The sequence below is a fragment of the Sturnus vulgaris genome, chromosome 20, assembly GCF_052056855.1.
Source record: "Sturnus vulgaris isolate bStuVul1 chromosome 20, bStuVul1.hap1, whole genome shotgun sequence".
Taxonomy (NCBI): domain Eukaryota; kingdom Metazoa; phylum Chordata; class Aves; order Passeriformes; family Sturnidae; genus Sturnus; species Sturnus vulgaris.
The window spans coordinates 7,568,152-7,589,088 of record NC_142262.1 but is presented as its reverse complement, the minus strand read 5'-3'; positions in this window follow the sequence as shown (position 1 = coordinate 7,589,088).

Below are 20,937 nucleotides of genomic sequence, written 5' to 3'. Positions count from 1 at the left end.
CCACTGGCCCAGGGTCCTGGTTTAGGGCAAATTTGGGAGGAATCCTCCGAATGGGGTCCCTCTAGAAAGCAAATTCAAGTGGCCCCTCCCCCTCACCACTTTGGGAGACATAAACCTGAGAGAAGAGTGGAAAAAACTGTTTATTTAACAAGCAAAGTACTCACAAAGATGGAAATTGAATAATTTTAAACAATGGAAGATCTTGTTGTTCTGAAGAGATGGCAAATTCAGAAAGTCCTTGTCGTGGGGTGTGGCTCGGATTGTTCAGTCTCTCTCAGTCCCTCCTGAGCTGGAAAATGTGTGTGCCACAGGGGTGAGCTCCCAGAGTTTCCTGGGTTTTCAGTCCAGAGCAGGGCTGATCAGTTCCAATAAAAAGAAATGTCACAGTCCAGAAAACTTCTCTGCTTCAGCTAGCTAAAAAAAAAAAACCTACCTAAAGCAAAGGTGAGCTCTGTCCTGCTGTCTGTCCATGCTGCAGACAGCACAGCCTGGGAGCAGGAATGTGGGGGAGCCAGGGCAGCTTCTTCAGCCCCCCTTTGGTCTCAGAACCAGTCCTAAAGGTGCAGAACTCAATATCCAGCTTAAACAGAGCAGATAATTTGGGATACAAGCAACATAAAGTCACCCCAGGACACCCAGCAAAAGACCTTGGGCATTTTCAACTCATCCTTGGTGGCTGTGCTACCCTGAAGTTCCCTTCCCAGCCATGGCTGCACAGAATGTCATGGTTTGGGTCACCACAGCTCCAGGAAAGGGGCTATGAATGCAGAGGGGCTGTAATCCACCAGAAATAAAGTTTAAAATACATTCCTGCAAAGGTCACAGACAAACACTCATCACTGCTCAGCCTCCAGACAAGCCACAGTGACAGGGTTTGTGCTGGCTTTTGGTGAGCAGTGCCTGTGTGCTGGGGGTCCAAAAGCACCCCAGGACCCTCCAGAGTCCCCACTCCAGCCCAGGACCCTCCTTCAGTGCTTTCCAGAGCCTGGGGGTTGGATCTGCCCATGTTTCATCTTGATCCTCAAGCTACTGGGTCTTCATGAGAAAATAATGATCCCAGAGGGGGAGAAGGGCAGCAAACCGTGGAGCTGAAATGGGCCATGACAAGCCACTTCCTTAAGCTCTCCCCCAGCACAGTGTTGCCCCCGAGATAAGAGAGATAATTTGATTGCAGGAGCTGCAATGCCCAAATGCTTTGGGCATTAGGATCACTTAGTCACCGTAACCTCTCTGTCCCCGCCCCGGCGACACTGGGGACAGGGAGCTCTTTTATTGACATGAAACAACTCTGCTCCACCGCTGGCTCAGCCTCGATTGCTGCATTCACGCCTCTGCCCATCTCTGTAGCAACAAGGCAGAAAGGGCCCGACCTCCTGTGCCTCAGCATCACCAGCCAGGGGCAGCAAAACAAACCCTAAATTTGCTCCTCTGCTGGTGTTTGGAGAGAACACTGGGCAAAGAGCAGGGAGGGGATGGCAGTGTCCTAAAGCCACCTTTGTACACCCAGGCACGGGATGCTCAGGAGCTCCCTGAGGCTGCTGAAAGGGACCAAGAAAGGAACCAGCAAACACCCTGGGCACGTGTTGCTGCCAGAGCAATGTGGGTGCTGAAGATCCATCCACCAGCTTAAAGTCCCTGCAGCCTGCAGAAGGTGCAACATTTCCCTTCCACACTTGAATTCCAGAAACACTGCTCAGCTGACAGGCAGCAGTGAGAGGGCACCTGACACTGCCCCGGGGGGATTTACCAATCATGAGGGTCCCAGAATCTGCTCTCTGCTCCATGGGGCTGCTCTCTGTTCCCCGGGTCTGTTCTCTGGGGCAGTTCTCCACTTCACAGGGCTGTTCTTTGGTCCCTGGAGGTGTTCTCAATGTTTTCTGGTCCCTGGGGATGTTCTCTGGTCCCCAGAGCTGTTCTCTGGTCTCTGGATCTGCTCACTGGTGCTGTTCTCTGCTCCCTGGAGCTCTTCTCTGGTCTCTGGATCTGTTCTTTGGTCCCTGGAGCTGTTCTCAATGTTTTCTGGTCCCTGGGGATATTCTCTGTTCCCTGGAGCTGTTTTCTGGAGCTGTTCTCTGTTCCCTGGAGCTATCTGCATGGCTGAGGTCCCAGTGGGGTGCAAGGTGCCACCAGGCAGACACTGATGTCTGTCCCCTCCTGCCCTGGGACTGGGAGCAGCTGGGAGCAGCTGCAGCCCCCAGTGCTGGCAGTGCAGCCCAGCACACTCAGGTTCCTGCCGGAGGTGCACAGCCAGGTGAGGTGTGAGGTGTAAAATACGGGATTCTCCAGCACAGGGCTGTCAGCTCTGCCTTGCACGGGGACTTTGGGAAGCTCCAGCTCTTCCAGCCTGTCAGCACTGTGAACCCTTCACTTCCATTAGCTGCTAATTCTCTAATTCAGCACAGGAAAATAATCGATGTACGGATCACTCCTCAGCTCCCAATAGGATTATATGTTCTGAGAGCAGCGGGGAAGCTGAATTTCCCTTTCTCTTCCTGCTTAAATAAACTCGTGCATTTTTCTTACTATGTTAATTAAACCCAGCAACGACCCCGGCTTCACCGAGAAGCAAACACAAAAGGTGAAAGGAAAACCTGAACCAGCTTTATCGGTCACGAAGGGCTCCTGGCTGCCCGGCTGCAAAGGGAGATGCCCAGAGGAAACACAAGCAGCAATTAAAAATTAAAGAGAGGGGAAGATGAGTGCAGCAGAGAAGGGAGGTGCGTTTGGATCGCTGCAGCTCCTGAATTCCCTCACGGGGCAGCTCTGCCCAGCTCCATCCAGGCAGGGGAGAGGAAACAAAGAAGGGAGCGAGCCTAGAGTGAAGGAGAGCAGCAGGGCAGGGTGCGAAATGCTGGACCACTGCTCCCGCAGGGGAGAGAGCATCCTTCCTCCATTTGGGTGAGGTTATTTGAGGCTAAACACCCCAGAGAGCCCTCACCGGGAAGGGGGCCAGGAAAAAAGTCAGGGAAAGAGTGAGCCCCGAGGGCTGGATCTGTCCCTTTGCCGGGCAGGCTTCTCCCAGCTGCCAGTTCAGGTTTGCCTCCCCCCGTGCCTCTGTCACACTCAGCTGTGCACATTTCCCAGCCCGGTGCGGTCCCGGGAGGACAATACATTGCTCAGCCATCGGATTAGCACCGAAAGGACAAGAAAAATCCTCTGGAGGAGCCTCCCAGGCTTGTTAGCACGTTATCCTGAGCTCCTGCAGCAAGTGCTGCCTCCCTGGCCCGGGGGAGTCCAGGAGCTCCCCCCCAGCCATGGCAGAGGATGAGGATGGATTTCATCCCCTGTGGAACACGCCTGGTGGCATCACCGTGCACAGGGTGGAGACGTGCTGGAGCTCAAGGTGCTGGGAAGAAGGACTGACCCAGGGCTCACAGCAACATCCCAAAATGAGCCCAGCAGGGCACTCACACCCCTGCAAGGGCCTGGGGAATGCCAGAGCTGGGAGTCACTGCAGTGAGCAGCGAGGTGCTGGAGCACGAGGAAGGTTCAGCCAAATTAAGAGGGACAAGATATATCAAGTTTCGGCTGTAATTAAAGGAAATCAAGTCAGGGGTGAGAAGAGTAAGAGGTCTCCAGCCTTTTAATTAGTGAGGGAGAGGCAAGGCTGCTGCTCAGTGCTCACAGCCCTTCCTGGCAGGGTTTGTGAGGAGTTTGTGCCTCTGCCCTGTGCTTGTCTGTGCTCAGTCAGGACCTGAGCCTCAGCTCCCTGGCTCACCTGCCTTTTGGGGACTCTGGGGACACCTCTGAGGACACACTGGGCACGGCAGGGTCAGACCCCAGGCTGTGTTTGGACACAGCCAGGAGAAGAACAGGGGAGCCCAGCAAAGGCCAGGGCTGCTGTGAGGATATTGAGAGGCATCCCTGCCTCCTGCTGGGCTCCCTGCAGCCACCCCTGGCACAGAGCCCTGCCCTGCTCTGGGTGATGCCCAGCCCAGCTGGTGGAACAGATACAGGACCTGGGCACAGGTGGCTTTTGTTACCGAGATCCTGGGAGCCTCCAGCATCTTCCTCACCCTGCCAGCCCCATCCAGAAGGTGATGGCAGCTCCAGGTACAGCCCCAGGAGTTGGTGGTGCTGGGGATTACTGGAGGATGGAGCTACTGGGGGCTGAGGAGGAGACACCAAACCACAGAGCTCTCCAGCTCAAAGCAATTCCTTTGGCTGCCCACCATCCCCAGCTGTGTTAAAAGTTGCTGTATCAGGAGGCTGAAACTGGGAGAAGTCTCATTTTGCAGCCCCATCTCTCCCAAGAGACTTCAAAATTAATCCAGGAAATCCTAAACTATCCTGAGTTATGCAAATTCATGATGAAACAAATGGAAAGCCCCCAGCTATGGGGATCATGAAATTAGACTGTTAGAAAATAAACCTCTGAAACCCTCAGACGTTCAAACCTGAGAGATTACATGAAGAAAAATGTTCACTTTTCACATACAATGAGTGGAAATAATTTTAGATTTTTATTATTATTATTATTATTTTAGAAAGGAAATAAGCATATTTCAATCCAGTCAAGAGTGAAATTGAGTTTAACAACAAAGCAATTTCTATTAGTGGAGACAGAGGGGAAAAATATGGATAAATTGGAAACTCACAAAGAAATGTGTCAGACAATGATGGAATTAGGAATTAAGAGACTGCTTTAGTGCTGATAATATAAGCACATAATGATCTACCTCATCCCTAATGTGCTCCCTTCCTGTAAGAACACTGTAAAATCACAACAGTGGAAAAGATTGGGATTTAATTCAGCCCTCCATCCAGCAGGGGAGGGAAAGGGGTGCTGTGCTTTGTGATCCCCATTAGGGCTGGTCCCCTTCTCCTAAAGAACGGCTCCTCTTCCCATCCTGTTCCTTTTCACCTTCTCCACTCACTGCTGGTGCTTTTGGGGACAAGCAGCATCCAGCTGTCCCCTGTCCCTCCTGAGGGTCCCCATCCCAGACCACAAAGCCACAGCTTGGGTTCTCTCCCACTGCTCCTCATCTGGAATCGTCTCCATTGCCAAGGATCCAGGTCCTTTGGTTAAAAATTTAAAGTTTGAATAGTCTTAACCATCAAATATTAAAGCAATTGCACTGCCCTAAATCTTTATTGGCTTTCAAGATTAACTTTTCATCTCCAACAAGGCAGCTCCACTTGTTCCTGCTCAGCAGGATCACAATTTGAATATGGAGACAAAGGAATATTGATCACACCGTTATATTGCTAAATGGAATTTTTGGTACCTCTTTCCTTCATTTTTCTTTCTTTTCTATAGTTCTCCTACAGACAAACCAGTGAAGGTGAACTGCTGCAGGAGCTGAGGCTGGAGCTGCCAGGTGCTCTGTCACAGAGGCAGGGAGGAATGCAGAACTCAATTTCCAGCAAGTCCTGTTCCCTTTGAAATCAATTAGGCAGCTCCTGAGGCCCTGGGTTGAAAAGAGATGGAAGGAGGCAATCAAGGGGAGCAACAATTGAGTAAAAGAACAGTAAAAGCATCCATCCATCATCCATCCATCATCCATCCATCCATCCATCATCCATCCATCCATCGTCCATCATCCATCCATCATCCATCCATCCATCATCCATCCATCATCCATCCATCCATCCATCATCCATCCATCCATCATCCATCCATCATCCATCATCCATCCATCATCCATCCATCATCCATCATCCATCATCCATCCATCATCATCCATCATCCATCCATCCATCCATCATCATCCATCATCCATCCATCCATCATCCATCCATCATCCATCCATCCATCATCCATCCATCATCCATCCATCATCCATCCATCCATCCATCCATCATCCATCATCCATCCATCCATCCATCATCCATCCATCATCCATCCATGCTGGATCTGCTCTGGTTGACCCCTCAGGAAGAAGAAAACCTCTCCTCCTTGGAGAACCCCCTGTTCCAATGGGGTTTTCCTGACACAGGGTGCTCTGGATGGGACAACCCTAATTACAGGCAGGGACACAAGGGACACTCTTCCCCTGATGGAGCCATTCCCTGAAATGCTGCTCATCCAGAGAGTCTGTGAAGGAAGCCAGGATTTGAACAGCTGGTTTTGTACCAACCCTCCTTCCCAGGGCTGGGACACACTGCCAAAGCCACCCCAGTGCCCTGGGACAGCTGTGACACACGTGGTGGGTTTTCCCTGGGTGGGATCCAGCCCTGGGTTAGGGACCCAGATGTGTCCATTAGGGACCAGACCTCGTTCCCAAAGGACATTTGGTTCCATCATGGGCGATTCCACTCCTTCAGGCTCAGCATCCCCCTGGCACAACAGACATCCAGAAAGTGGCACCACAAGGAGCACATGGTGGCATTTGTGTGACACAGAGGGACCCTGGCAGGGGGAAAAGCCAACAGAGGACAAGCAGTTCCTCAGGGAAGGATGGTTTGGGGTTCTCCCTCTCCATTTCCTTGCTCAGGAGAGAAAAGCACGCTGCTGGCAGAGCTTGTTCCCACATTTACCCACATCAAAGCTCTCAGAGCCTCTGTCTTCTGAATTTCCAAAAGGAAAAGGAGAAAATCAGAATCAGCACACTGAGGAGCAGTTGGAGCTGCACTTGGTCTTAAAGAGGATTGATAAGTCTCCTCCACACCAGTAAATAACCAGACTTTGCTCCTAGCCTAGAGGTGGGAGCATCTCCTCTCCAAACACCTGCAATAAGACACTTGCAATTACTGCTTTGTCTCCTGGAAACTAGTAAATAATTCAAACAACCCTGCTTTTTTTTTTCCTTTCCTTTTGTTTTTCATTTTAATTAATCCACATAGAATTTTGTCCTCCAAATACAATCACAGCAGCCCAGGAACAGCCAGCAGAGGATCTCATTACGCAGCTTCCCAGCCAGATCCTGCAGCCATTATTAATAGAGACTTCACCAAGCAAGGAATTAATAAACCCTGATAGCGAGGGGGAAGGGAAGCACTCCTGGAGCACATCAGCCTCTCCACCTTGTGGCTGGGATGGCTGCTGGGAGGTGCCAGGGGGCTGCCATGCTTTAGGGACAGCCAAATCCTGCCTCCTGCAGCAAAGTGCCACCATCCTCTGTCAGAGCTGGTGGCTCAGGAGATGTTGGGTTCAAACCAAGTGAAGGAGGCAGGAAAGCTGGCACAAGTCACTGCACAGCCTGGTGTGCAGCTGGCAGAGTGCAAGGGTGTGTTTTCACAGAGCTCTGCTAATCCTTCCTCTCTCTGCTCACACCAGGAGCAGCCTGGAATGCTGCCTGGGGAATTGCTCTCACCTGGGGTGGCTTTATGGAGTGCAGACACACAGCCCCCTCCAATCCCTGCCCTGGGAAGACAGAGCAGGATTGTGCCCCCCAGCACCCCAGTGTGGGGTAAAAAAAACCCTATGTCCAGCTGATTTTGGGGGTTTGGATCCTGCCTCAGTGCTCAAATTCACATGGTCCCTGTGCTCATGAGTGTCCTGTGGTGAGCATCCATCCATCCATCCATCCATCCATCCATCCATCCATCCATCCATCCATCCATCCATCCATCCATCCATCCATCCATCCATCCATGCTGGATCTGCTCTGGTTGACCCCTCAGGAAAAAGAAAACCTCTCCTCCTTGGAGAACCCCCTGTTCCAATGGGGTGTTCTTGACACAGGGTGGTCTGGATGGGGCATCACTAATTTAGTTAGGGACACAAAAGGAAACCCTTCTCCTGAGGGTTGCTCCTGTAGGAAAATGCCAGCATCACCTGGAGTAACTCACACAGAGACCAGGCCCAGCCACAGCCTTGTTCTGCTCTGATTTTCCCTATCTGGATTTTTGTGTCCTTGTCCCCCAGCCCCAGGAAGTGCCGTGCTGGCTGTGCAGGCTGCAGGAGGGTGAGATTCACTTCGGCTCCACAGCTTCTCTGCCTTGATCAGCTGCACTTAGATAAACAGCAGTACATCAATAAGCAGCTCTAATTAGAGGTGTTAATAGCACTGGGAGCTGGGGGAAAGCACTTCGAGGCAGGAGGGAGAGCAGTTGGCAATTCGAGGAGAGCAAGGGGAGGAGCTGGGAGACCTGGGATGCTCAGGACTTTCCCTTTCTGCCTTAGGGGGGCTTGGCACACACCCTGCAGGTGAGACAATCAAGCTCCAGGAGCCCCCATGAAATTGCCAGGGAAATATCCCCCATCCTGATTATCTTGAATAATTTATGCAGATGTTGTCATGCATTCATATTTTATGGAAGTCTTGGATATTCACAACCATTCACTTGCTTCTAGAAATGTCTGTCAGTGAGGGGTGCAGGGAGCTGGGGTGGAAATTAAGCCTCAGGGACCTCAGCTCCCTGTGGCACTGGGGACAGGGCACGGAGCTGATCAGGGCAGCCACATTCCCAAGGCTGGGTTGTGCCCCTCCATCCCAGCATCCATCCCCCAGTGCCTCCTGGGGACAACCACCCCAGGACAGAGGGGACAGGGGACACTGGCACGGCAGCACAGCTCCCACCATGACCCCACTGCTGCACCACCACCACCACACTGCCCTCCCCAGCCCTGATTCCCCAAAGCAAAGAGAGACTTGGGAAAGGGTCAGTTCCCACAGCAGCATTCCCTGTGCCCAGGAAGCTGCCACACCGTTTTACTGAGCAGGACAAACGAGCAGGAGCTGCTCCCAGGGGTCCCTCTGTCCCCTGATGGGTGGGATACAGGTGGGGCAGAGGGGCCCCCTTGGCTGCCACTACCTGATGGTGGGCTGGGCATTCCTGCCAGCTCCAGCACTTCCAGTGCCTCCCCAGCTGCTGTCTCCCTGGAAACTGGAAGCAGGAAAGGGCATCACTTCCCTTCAGGAAAAGTGGGTGGACAAGCTGTGCAGCAATTCCTTCCAGGAAGGGGGGTGGATGAGAGGCTGTGGATGCCCAGCTCTGGGTGTGTCAGGCAGGATCTTTCCTGCCCAGGGACCCTCCAGACTGTGGAGGGGCAGGAGCCATTCCCACATCTCCATCTGCTTTGGGGTCAGGAAGGATCAGTGGCTGGATTCAGGGCCACATGGGGGGCTGACAGTCACTGCAAGAAAAGCAAAGGACTTCGTGGAGAGCCAACAGAGCAGGAGGAAGAAGGAGCAGGTGGTGGATAGGGAGGAGAAGAACAGATGGGAGTAAGGGGAAAATTTGAGGAAACCAAGAAGAGGTGTTCAGAATGTGCTGGAGGAGGATGTGGCCTCATGGGAGCCTGCCAGGACCCAGCAGAGCAGAAAGACAATGATATTAAAGCAAAGACGCTGGATATTTTCATTCCCTGCAGCTCCTGCTCCTCAGAGGAGAGAGAGGATATCTGAAACACAGGCAGAAATTCAACCAGAGGCACTTCAGCCTGCTTGTTCAGCCTGTAAAACACTGGGGAGCAGAGCAGAGACATGGCTCAGAGGGGACAGAAGGGACTGGCCCGTGTCCCCAGGCAGCCCCTGTGTCACACACCCCCACGCTCTGGTTGCTTTCCCTTCGGGGACACCCCAGGAAACATTTGCTCAAGCCCAGCTGCCTCTGCCTGCAGCAACTCCCATCTCTCTCAATTAGTGAACTTTCCCCAAAAGTGGAGCAGAGGCCTCAGCTCCTGTGACAAACAGCCCCTGGCAGGCTCGGGGCAGCTGCTCTGAGCCTCATCCATCACTGACCGTGGGCAGGTCCAGCTAAATCAGGTTTGGCCTCTGCCAGCAGCATCTCAGCCCAGGGAAGGAGCAGGCAGCAAATGCAAAGGCAAGCAGGAGCCTGGGGGCTCACCCAGAGCCCAGCTCCCTCCAGGAGTCACACCCAGCTCAGTTAGAGCACTGGTGAATTATCAGGAGAGCTCCTCCTGGGAGCAGCTGTGAGGTGCAGAACAGGCATCTGCTGCACCAGGAGATTTTGGGGCACAAGCTGCTGGTTTAGCTCTGGGTGTTCAGCACAGGGTCACTCTCAGGACTGCAAAGGAGGCTGCAAGCCCTGCTGGTGAGAAACAGGGGTAGGGAGACCACAGCTCAGCTCCAAACCCACAAATGAGCCTCTCTTTTTTATTCTTTTCCAGGGAAATGGTTTCTCCAGTTTTTGTCTGGAACAGCCAATCAAACCCAAGGAGTTGCATCCAACTGTGAGGGGAAAAAAGAAATCCAGGTCTATTAAAATTATGAAAGACACCTTGACAGTGTCCCTTTAATGTAATTAAAAACCTATTTAAAGGCATGCCAAATGTTTACTAATTAAACAAGCACTTCATTCTGTAGCCATAATGAAAAAAGTAATTGGGATACTTTGAGCAAATCCCAGGTTTTTAAAGAAATAATTACTTTATAGAAAATTAGTTACTAAATTAAACCATTCTTTACCTGCTGTTACTTTGGCTCTTTTTCTCATTTCTGTGCGGTTGAATCCTGAAATTACCTGGGACAGATTTTTATCCTGAATAATGAATATTTCAAAGGACACAGGAAAAAAGAGGAAAAGTAGGAAATGCTAGCTAAATGTTAATATGGGGCTGGTGGACAAAGCATGGCTTGGTTGGCACAGACTGAAAGGTGCCCTGGTGGCAGATTTCCATCCCACTGCCACCAAGGCCAGCCAGGGCCACCAGCTCGGGTACAAACATGGGCCAGCCCCTGAATGGAGTGAACCCAACCCCTGAGGGGACAGAGGAGGTGTTTGCCATCCTTGGAGATGTCTAAAATGCAGCTGGAATAGTCCTGGGACTCCTGCTGGCCTTGCTGGAGCAGGGGGGTGGAGCAGCAACACCCAGAGCTCCTTTCCAACCTCAGCCCCTCTGGGGTGTCCAGCCTGAGGAGCAGGAGGGATGGAGGGAATGAAAATATCCAGTGTTTGCTTTAATATCACTGAGGGATGGAGGGTTGGTGTTGTAGGACCACAGCACAGCAAACCTGGGCTCCATGCTCAGGTGCCATCCGCAGTCAGGTCACATCTTTGTGCCCTCCTTGCAAAGAAGGGTCCCCAGCCTAGATCACAGACTCCTCCAAGGCAGGACTGTCCCCGTGGTGCCCACCTGCACACCTGGCACACATCCTGAGGGTGTGCATTCCCCAGATAGTGCCGTTCCCAGGGCTCCTCTGTGGACAGACCTGAGGTCAGTGTCCCGGGACAGACTGGCTGGGGCCCTGCCCATGGCAGGAATGAGATGATCTTTAAGGTTCCTTCCAACCCAAATCATTCTGTGATTCAGAGGCAGGGGGAGGAAAACCAAGCACTCCCACCTGTGTCCTTGTTAAAGTTCCATCACAGGACAGGTTCTTTCTGTCTCCTCCTCCTCCTGCAGATTCTCTCCAACACAATCCTGCCCAAGACAAGGCCCTCATTTCCACACTGCAGCACACAGCAATACATTTATTTTATCCATGAACCACCCAGCTCTTGTTTTCCAGCCAAGGTGTGCCTGCCTCAGCCTGCCAGCTTTACCTGGCTCTTCCCAGGGCAGGCACAGGCTCTGAGCATGAGCCCACTAATCTGAGGTGACACCAGGCTGAATGCAGAGAGAGGCACACAGTGACCAAACATCTGTGCAGGAGGCAGCAGGGGCTGGCTCCCAGTTGTGGGGCTGCAGGGGCCTGGAATAGCAGATGGAGAGTCTGATTGCATTTGCTGATAATGGATTAGGAGGCTTTTCTCGGATCTCCACTTTCTCCTGGTTAGCCAGTTCCTTGAGGGGCTCTGCAGGGAGGTGTTGTAAGAGATTTATTAACAAGATGAAGTGCAATGCCAGGAAAAGCTATTCCTGCAGAATGCACTTTCCCTCTCACAGGCTGAAAGCCACCCCATGTGAGAGCACTCAGCATCCTTCCTCCTCCAGCAGATCTGCTCCTTCCCTCCCAGCTGCTGTTTCACCAGAGCGATGGGACAATGCTGCTGTCCTTCCTCAGCCACCCAACAGCCTCCAAAATGTCCTTATGTGCCAACAACAGCAAATATAAGCGCCTCAAAAGCAAGGAAAAAGAACCTGTGGGAGGTGCAGCTTGTCCCCAGGGTGCCCAGCACTGTCACAGCCTTTCCCCAGGGCCAAACTCCTCTTGGCTGCTCTGGCAACAGGGCACAGGCTCCCAGCTCTTCCCAGGGCTGGGGAAGAGACAGTAGCTCCAAAGGAGTCTGTGTAAGGGGAAAGACAGGGTTTGACACCCCCAGGGAGGTGCTGGGGACTGGGTCTGGCTGGCAGGCCAGCCTTTGGCACAGCTTCTGGAGAGGAAATGGATGCTCCCCATTTACCTGACAGCCTCCCCAAATAACTGAGAGCTTCCAGCAGCATGGTCTGCTCCCAGCTGGTCTTCAGGCACAGACACACAGTCCCCTCCTGGTGCAAGGCAGATTATTTGGGCTGCCTGGAGCCAGGGGGCACATCTGGAAGCTCTACCTGGCCCCCAGTAAATCCATCTGCAGCCTAAAGCTGGGCTGCTCCTGCAGGGATCACTCCCAGCCCAGGGAAGGTAAAGGTACTGAAACTGAAGGTACCCATTGCTGGCCAGCAAGTCTGAGTAATCCATTTTTACCTGTTTGCCTTTGGACCTGATCCACCTCACACTGCCCCACACAGGGGCTGTTTTAGCAACAATCCCACCCTGCATGTGGGAGCCAAAACCTGTCCTAAGGCACCTAAGGCCAGCAAAGGAGCCAGGATTAGAAATTCAAAGCTCAGCTCACCTGGACCACACATGGACAGGTGACACTGCTGAGGCCCAAGGTGACACTGCTGAACCTTTGAGCAGAGGTGACCACAGCTCCCTGGCAAGCAGGAGCTACAGGGGAAGGAAGGGTGAGGAAAAAAGAGAGAAACTGAAAGAGGAGGCAGACAAGAAGCAAGGAAAATAAAGGAGAGAGAGAGTAAAGCAGGTGAGCACAGGGGTACAGGAACAGGAGCCTCCTGGTGCATGGTTATGCTTCATTACAAGTGAAATAAATTCGCTTTTTCTGAGAGGAAGGATACAGAGCACAGCATCACCATGTGTGGGAGCCTGGCAGCTCAGAACCCATATCCAGGGACAGCTGAGAGATTCACCAAGTGCTAGGTCAGATCAGAGCAGCTCCCTGAGAACGAACCCCTTGTCTTGTACCCTTATCTCCCTGAGGAGTGGTGTTGGACTGTCTGGTCCCTGCATGCCACTGCCAAACCCCAGCACAGGCAATCCCCAGGAACAGAGCCCAGCCAGCCCTGGATCTCCATCAGCTCATGGGATATCTGCAACAAATGAGGCTGCAGATGGAGGAGTTACACCAGGCTGCACAGGAGCTCTTCCTGTGTCTGCTGTCAGACCTGAGAATGAAAAATGAATTTGGAAACTAAGCCACAATTCATCTCAGCTGGCTGAGGCTGCCTTTGCAGCCCAGATCCAGGCACAGGCACCACTTAGCCTGGCCAATTTCCTGTGCTGATGCTTCACTGAGACCCTGGCAGGGCAGAGCCATTAATTAGAGAGGCTGGAAATGTCTTTCCTGTAGATAAGGGGGAACCAAAGGCAGGTCAGGAGCTGTACGTGCCCAACAGGGGAATGAACTCTGCCAGCAAGTGCTGCTAAAGCCACGGGGTGACACCAGTGCTGTGTGCTCAGCCAGCCCAGCCGTGCTGGGGTCACACCAGTGCCCTGTGCTCAGCCAGCCCAGCCAGGGTCTGCCTTGGCTGGAATACAATTCCTTGGGGAGCAGAGATGCTGCCACACTCAGGATTTAATTGCCAGGAGTAGCCAGTGAGAAGAGGCTTCCCTGCTCTCCCCAGCTCTCTGGAGCTGCTGATCCCCACCCACTCAGCTGCAGGTGCTTTGCAAAGGAGGTGAGGAGCTCCAGAGGCTGGGTGTCCACAGTCAGCCAGCAGTCACAGGGACAGGATCAATGCCCACTGTGCAGCTGTGACATCCCCAAGCAGGGCAGGGAGCTGGGACCTCACCTCCTGCATCCAGGGCCCAGCAGGGCCACTGGAACTCCCTTGCTGCTGTGCTGGCTGTGCATCACACTGGGAGGGTCAAAGGGACACAGAGGTCACACACAATAACCCCAGCCAGGCTTCTGATGATTCACTTAAATACAAAAATAGCACAAAGTGCCTCGTGTTCCACCCAATATCCTCAGAGGATAATGCTTAAGAGACTCACCTTCCTGCACCAGCAGCATGAAGCTGCCACACCACAAAGAGAGGAATTTTCCAGGATGAGCCTCATCCTCAAATGCCCAATCAGACCAGTATTGTGCCCACCTCCCAGCTAGCCATGAACTTCTCACCAGAGCCACAACATCTCCCCATCCTTTCCTGTGTTCTTCTTACACTTCCCCTCTCCACACATGTCCTGCAGAGCTGGGAGGATTTGCTCCAAACTCCAGTCCTTCCCAGCAGAGAGCAGGTCAGCCCCACAGCTCTTCCAGCTCCTCCCTTGGTTTCCCACCCCAGCTGACCCCAAACCCAGGACCTGCAGACCCCACAACCATTCAGCAGCTCTTAGCTGGAGCAAGGAGTTACCTTCACACACCTGGCTGCTGCTGCAGCTGCATTTGCTCCTCACAGAGGCTCCAGCTCCTCTCCCAGCCCAGCAGCAATTCCTGGTCTGAGTCCTGTCACTGTCCTGTTCACACTTAGTGCCTCAAAGCAAACAACATCACTCCTTTCCTTTTGCTCTGTACAAAACACACTACAGAGGGCTCAATTATAAACTAAACCCATTTTCCATCTCTGCTGTGCAACACCAAACAACTTATTAATGAAGAACAACTATCATTATTGACACAGAGGTGACTTCAGAAGTGCCACCAGAGCAGCTCATATTTGGGAGCAGCTGTATCCCACAAAACATCCCACTCTGGGCACTTCAGGAGGATGCAAGACACCCTTTGCACACACACAGGACAACCTGCCTTCACTCAATCCTCTTCTGGTTTCCTGTACCAAGGAATTGGCTCACATCCCTCAGCACAAGGTCTAAGAGCCCTTCTGCTATTTCTGTGGTCGTTAATTATGACAACTGGGTCTCTATCAGGGTTTTACAAGCTGGAAGGTACAACAGCTAATTAACATTGTGCTCTTGGTCCCCACAACCTCCCAGCTGAGCCACAGCTCTGCCAAGAGACTTGCTGGAGAGAGAGGAAAAAAAATATAAAGAAAGACAGAAAATCATCTTGGCTCCCAGCCCAAACCTTTCTGTTTTTAAGATGCATTTCAAGAATCTGCTGGCTGGTAACCTCCCCGAGTTACAAGGGAGGCTGCTTGTCAAGAGCTGACCTGAGCTGGATTTAATTGGGAGCCAGCTGGAACGAGATCCAAAGGGCACCTTGGGGAGGCTCCGTGGAGGGTGGAGAGGATGGGAACAGCCCCCACACGAGCAGAGAGCACCCTCTGCAGCCACAGCCACAGCCTGGAGCTGCTCTGGGCTCGGGCTGGAGAGCCCCGGGCTGTTCACAGCTCCCAGGACAGCGGTGCTGAGTGGGGATTTACAAACTGGATTAGCTGGGAGCAAGCAGATGCTCATCCCAGCTCCTCCTCTGAGGCTGCCTGTTGCCTTAGGCACAACCACTGCCTCCATGCTTGAAAATTCTCCTGTTCTGCAATATTTATTTCCTGCATGAAGTTGTTTTTTGGGGGGAATATATTAATAGAGGAAAAACAAATCAAATATTCTACAGCAGTACTTTCCAGTAGAAAATATTGACTAGTTTCCACATCTAAGTATTATCAATACTCTAAGCCTTTAATTCCACCAGAAACAAAACAAGTCCATTAGAGAGTTTCAGTCAATGACTCGGGAACATTATCATTCTTGCTAAATGTAGCCCCTCAGGAAAATATTGACAATCAAACTGCACTTTCAGCTGTTTAAAACTACCCAGGGCATTCCCACTTCTTTATTCCACAGCCTGAGCACCTGCCACCTTACAGCTTTGTCACCAGCTGAAAAGAAGTTTAATTTTTAATGGAGCAACATGACCTTTCTTTCCCCTCCAAATGAAGTGACACATGTTCACACAGAGGAAAACCAAACCACGACACGCTGTGAGTTCAAAAGGCAGTGAAGACCCAGAGAGCTCTTGGTGTGCTCTGCACAGGGCTGGCTCACAGGTTCATCCTCACAGACAGGCAGAGCCCGAGCTTTGCTGATCCCTCAGTGTTGTTACCTATCAACACATCATCATTTCAGAACTCCTGGCTGCCTGAATATGAAAAATAATCCTCTTGTTTTCCTCCTACATATTTTAGCACTCCCTTCTGCTTCCCACCTGGCTTGTTACCAGCCCCTCCTGACCACATGTTGCTACAGCTTTTGGCTCCCTCACAAACTGAAATTTTTGGCTTTGATCCTGCAGTGAATCCAGACCCAGTGGGGGTGAGCTAGCGTTGGAAAGCCAAGAAAGACCATGTGTATAATTTTTCCCCCACAGTTCAGATTGGGGTGTGTAAAACTGCCCAGTTTATGTCCTCAGAACCTTTTCACCAGCCCAGTCAGCAATGCCAAGCAAAACTTGCCCTGCCTGGTGAAAGAAAAAGCTCCTAGGAGTGGGTAAAAAAAGGGTCTGGTTGTCCATGGCCTCGTGTGAGCCCCAGGAATGCATCCATCAGCCTGGAGTTCCATCCACAGCACAACCTCTGGGCTCCCCAAGCACACCTGGTCACCAAGCCTGAGGCAGTGCCACCCCCAAACAAGCACCTCCACCAACACCATCACAAACACGCCAGGATGGCCCTCAGCACAAAGGTGTTTTATCCAGGAAAGAAGTCTTGAACATGAACTTTTCAGCCTTGAAGCATTTCAAGCCATCCTCCCCTTGCAATCCCTGCCGTGGGTGGTTTCCTGCACAACACCATAAACATTTCCACCAGCTAGCAAACTTAAAATCCAATTGCTTTCTGCATGAAGTGAAGCCCAGTGTGCAGAATTCCCTCTCCCTCCCTTGGAGTCGTTTTCCTTGCCATGTCTGTGGGGCTGGGAGCGTGGGCAGGTGCAGTCCCACGCTGATCCCACGGGGGCTCAGCCCTGTCCCTGCCTGTCCCTGCCAAGGGCAGCGCTTCATGTCTCACTGACACCTCTGAGAATCAGCAGAATTAAGCTCTTGTGAAGCATAATTATTGTAATTATTCATAAATGTCACCAAGACGTGCCTGTGATCGCTGCTCTCTTTCACTTTGCAGAGGGGTAAGGGTGGCAGATGAATGCAAACAATGGAACACTCATTTCTCAGCCTCACTCGTGTCCTATTTTCCCCAGGACTTTCAATTACAGCACAGGTGCCTGTTGAATCCCAGCAGGGAGGAAGAGCAGCCACTTCCATGGCTGGGTCACCTACACACAGAGAAAACTCTGCAATGGAAGCAGCAGCTGAACGTGCTGGGTTTGTCCCGTGTCGAGCTGGGCACAGGAACACACCACAGTGCTCACTTGTATCCTGTACAGATTATTTTATAGGAATAGGTATAATGGGAAGAAAAGCAGTTTAAGAAGTTTCAAATTTTCAATGAGCATTTGGAGAAATTCCAGTGAGGGAAAAGGCAGGGCACTCCCTGCTGTCCTCCACCTGTGCTTTCCTCCATCAGTCACACGTTGGGAACAGAGCAGGGACATTCCAGCAGCTTCTGATTCTCTCCACTGCCTCTGCTTTCAGCCCCCAGAGCTCAGCTCAGAGTATTTCCAAGTGAGGAAATACCTCCTCAGCACCATCACTCAGCTCTGAAGCTGTGAAACACATGCTCTGTCAGCCACGATTTTGTGAGCACAAAACAAATAATGATGTATGGTGGCAAAGCTCCTTTCAACAGCTGATTACACAGATAATAACCTGTTTGGTTTTAGGTGTTTTAGGGGTTTTTTACACAGATTATGAATCATAAACTCAGCAGGTCAGGCATTAGCACAAGATGAGTGGCTCTGACAACAAGCACTGCATTTAAAAAGGATGCTTAATTGAAGCTAATTTCACTAAGTGACCTTAAATAGCAATTTCCTTTTCATATGACAGAATGACTAATTTTATTTTTTTTTTCATTTAAGACACAAACCTTCTATTTTTTCCTCCCCTCATGATTAACTTTGAAGTGCAAACTCCTGCATGTCCTTTTATCCAGGACTCAAAGGACTGTGCACAGCAAGTTAACCTGCAAGGTTCTTTTCCATTTTTTCACACAAAGGATTGTACAGTCAAGTATTGAATACAGATTCTTTCCCTCAGAAATCAGAATGCCAAGGCCATCCAAAGATCACACTGGTGAAATCATAGTGGATTTTGGCCCATCTGCAAATTACTGAATCACGAGTGGAAAATGCAGCAGGCAGAATTCATCTGTGCTATTGTTACCCTGAGAATCTTCACCTCTGCAATTGACTTATTTCATGTATTATCCAGCCAAGTGAGAGGCAGCAGAGCTGCTCCCTCCATTCCCCTCAGCTGCAGGATGGAGCCTGCAGGGAATCCTGACTTTTAGCCCTCCACAGCCACATTTAAATTTAGATAAACAGGACACAAGCACTCCACGATTCTGATTGATTTTTCTGGAGTCTTTCAGAGAAGATCAGTTGAGTTGAAAGGAAAGTAACTGAAATTGTGGGAAAGGATCCTGACAAAGGAAAGCAACAAAAAGCCCCAAACCAATATTTAGACACTTCTCCCAACAACAGCATCGGTTTCCTCAAGGTGGGCTCTCAGACAGGACAAGGGAACAAGCAAAGGCTGGAGCAGACCCCGATTTCCCTGTGACACTTCACTGGTGTGAGTCTAAACCAGAATGAAGCATTTCCAAAGGATTACTTACCTTAAACCAAACGCTTCCATTTCCCTAAGCCGGCTCTTAGAAAGCATTTCCATCAGTTCAGACAGTGCCTCCCTCTCCCAAAACAGTGACAAAGAGCAATCCCGACACCTTAACGAGCCTATTAACAAAAACAATGCCTGTAATTCGCTTTTATTTGCATGGCTGTGAGCATGAAAGGAAGAGTCAGTAAACTCACTTGAAATCAGTTTCCATTAGGGATAATCATTATGGGAGCCTGCTCTCAATTACCACTAATTCCAACCCAAGGACACCTTTTAAAGGTAAAAAAGTTTCCATCATTTAGACTTCTGCAGAGTGTCAAAATGTAAAAAAAAAAAAGAGAAAGGAGAGCTTGGAGGAAGACTTTCAACAGCTGAGATAATCAATTTAACAGAGGCAGTATGAACTAAACATAAATCTCAATTTCCAATGCACAAACTCAACAAAGCACCCCTTTCATGTGCCCACTGAGACTAATTCTCACTTCCAGATTTGCTCTTTATTGCATTTTAAGGATGTTTTCCTCACTCTTATTGGTGCTTCTCCGTGGTACTAACATGACTTCTGAAAAGAAATTTATTCTCAATTTATCCATGAAAACGACAACAGTCTCAATCTTGCTTTTGAACCAGCATGGTCATATCAGAAGGTCAAAGTCCTTGGAAAGCAGCAAACTTCCCAGTTCAGCTCCATCTCTAAATTATCCCATCTTTTATTATTTCTGCCTGCATGTTAGACAGGGATCAAAGAAAACATGGTTATTAACTGCTGCTGCCATTCAATTAACATGTGTGGGTCTACAAGGGAAATAGAGGTGTGGATAAAGCCTTCAAACACACATTTCCCCAGGAAAATTAATGGTTGTATTAATGATTGTAAGGTCGTGCCTTGACTAACACACTTGCCCAATTTGGGTCCAAGGTGGGTACTGTGGCTCCTGACATGATGCTGAACATTGCATTTCCTATTTATACTCAGAGCAAACAATTAATGTTTGTCCTAAAATACAGAATATAGTGCTCTGTTCACACACCTCTCTGTGCATTCTTTACTGGCACTTAGGTTGGAGTGCAGGGAACCACATTCATCAGCTGAAAGAAACTTGAGGAATTCCAAGAAGGTCCAGAGGAATTTTGTCTGCTTAACTGACACGTGGTCCTGAATTTATGCTCTTCCACACTTAAATTATTCTTCCATAAAGTCACAGCAAACCCCACCAGGAAGTTCTCTCTCCAGTATATTTTGAAATGGTCACAAACATTCGAAGATCTTACCAGCACAAGATTTCTTTTTTTTCATAACTGTACCACAGAAGGGTTTCTGCTAAGAAAGGGACCTTGGTTAAGGATTTTTAGGGGTTCTGGTTGTTTGGGACTTTTTTTTTTTAACATCCCTTAAGAGTTTAGCTGTACCTGCAGAAAATTATAGATTTTAATGATTTTTAATTTTTTTTTAATAAATTGTTCTCTTCCTTATTTCAACTCTCTAACATAGATTGTACCTAATTAAATTAACATAATAGAAGTAAAACCACATCATTAATTAGGAAGGAAGTTCACAATTGTAGAAATTCCCAGTTCATGCATCCACGTATCAAAATGAAAACCAACTGGCAAGACAAAATACAGATATGTTTATATGAGATTCATTAAAGACTAATTTGTAGCAGCTTATTTGGCACTCTGTTGACAAGAAAAGCAGTTTTCATTTCCTGTTTAGCATTTGTTTGAGAAGCTTGAGGATGTGGTATGTCAAGATATTAAACCATAGTAACACCCTAAAAGAATGAGGGGAAAGAAATGAAAGAGGAATTTTTAATAAACCAAAGCAATTTCATGTATAATTTTGCTTATAAAGATGAAGAATCGAATATAAAACAAACCCACAGATAAAGCAAAAGCCTTTTTTTTTTCAAATCCCTCTTAATTTAACAATGAGCTTCCAATTCAGATTAACATGAAATTGTTCAAAGGCCACCGAGGTGAAATGAAGGGAGTGCAGCCTCATGGCTGGTAAATGCTGATTAACAGATTAAGAGATGGAATCATAAATGGATGTCAGTGTTACTGTTCTTTATACTGCCACACCGAAAATTTCAACCAAATGAACAACTGTGTACATTGGAGAGGATTTTTCACCTCTTGGCATATTAAAGAAATATGAATAAGTGAAAAGCAATCATATTTCACAGCAGCCTGAATAACAGAGGTCTCTCTCTTCAGATCAAATGTCAA